This window comes from Mastomys coucha, unplaced genomic scaffold (assembly GCF_008632895.1).
Source record: "Mastomys coucha isolate ucsf_1 unplaced genomic scaffold, UCSF_Mcou_1 pScaffold7, whole genome shotgun sequence".
NCBI lineage: Eukaryota > Metazoa > Chordata > Mammalia > Rodentia > Muridae > Mastomys > Mastomys coucha.
This window is the reverse complement of record NW_022196913.1, coordinates 80825155-80826695: the sequence shown is the minus strand read 5'-3', so window position 1 is coordinate 80826695 and position 1541 is coordinate 80825155. Positions and strand designations below refer to the sequence as shown.

Below are 1541 nucleotides of genomic sequence, written 5' to 3'. Positions count from 1 at the left end.
TTTCTTGGGGTACTTTTTATGCCTAAATAAGAGGGCATGTTGACAATTGGAAAGACTAATCTGGAACACGTCTGAGTTAGGAGGTGCCAACGACTCTCTGATATCCAGGAGGCACAGACTCCCTTTGAAGTCATAATGCCTCTTATCCTTAATCAGGCTTTTACCCCCAATATTGCAGATTTTACTGGAGAAGATGAGTGGGGGTAGCACTTTTGTGACTTGCCTTCATGACAGAGTAGTAGCTAAGAGTTGTAAGATGAAATAAATCCTTTCCTCTCCAAATTCCTTTTTGCCATTGTGTTTTATCACAGCAATAAAAATCCTAATTAAGCGGGGGACCAGGATCATCGCTGCCACCATGATCCTGCTGGAGGTGAACAACCGCATCATCAAGGAGACGCTCACCCTCAAGTTCGAGAACACAGCTGCTAGAAATAACCCAGAAACTGTAGAAGTAACATTTGCAGATTTTGATGGCATCCTTTATCATATTTCAAATCCTAATGGAAACAAAATAAAAGTGATGGTCAGTATTTCTTTGAAATTCTACAAGGAACTTCAGGCACATGGAGCTGATGAGTTATTAAAGAAAGTATATGGGAGTTTCTTGATAAACCCAGAAACAGGATACAATGTTTCTTTGCTATATGACCTGGAAAATCTACCTCCATCCAAGGATTCTATTGTGTATCAGGCTGGCATGTTGAAGTGAAATTGTTTTGCCTCTGTATTTGAGAAATACTTCCAATTCCAAGAAGAGGGCAAAGAAGGAGAGAACAGAGCAGTTATCCATCATAGGGATGATGAGACCATGTATGTGGAATCTAAAAAAGACAGCACGGTTTTTAAGGATGACAATGACATGGTCATCGGAAAGGTGTTCATGCAGGAGTTCAAAGAACGAAGAGCCAGCCATACAGCACCCCCCCCAGGTCCTTTTTAGCCACAAGGAACCTCCTTTAGAGCTGAAAGACAAAGATGCTGCCATAGGTGACAACATTGGCTACATCACCTTTGTGCTGTTCCCTCGCCACACCAACGCCACTGCTCCAGACAACACCATCAACCTGATCCACACGTTCCAGGACTATCTGCACTACCACATTAAGTGCTCCAAGGCCTATATTCATACATGAATGCGAGCAAAAACCTCTGACTCCTTAAGGTGCTCAACAGTGCACACCCAGATGCCGAGAAAAAAGAAATGAAAGCAATCACGAGGAAGACTTTTTCATCCTGCTAACTCTTGGGAACTGAGGAGGAAGTGCTGTTGACTGAAGGCTGGACCGCTTGCTACTGGATAATCGTAGCCCTTCATGTTGCACCTTCTCCAGGTTCTTTAAAGGATTCTCCGTTTGGGTTCCATTTTGTACAAGTTTGGCAAATAACCTGCAGAAACGAGCTGTGTTTGCAAAATAAGAATTTAAAAAAAGATTCCACTTGATCAACTTAATTATCTTCTATTTTTCCTCCCTCACTCCACTTCCTTTTCCAAGCTGTTTGCTTTGCAATATGTTACTAGTAATGAGTTGCAGGTAATG

The 1541-nt window shown here is 42.2% G+C and overlaps 1 pseudogene; it reads left to right on the top strand.

Moving 5' to 3' along the window:
• Positions 1-358: 358 nt before the first annotated feature.
• Positions 359-1243, top strand: LOC116081559 (annotated as a pseudogene).
• Positions 1244-1541: the final 298 nt, after the last annotated feature.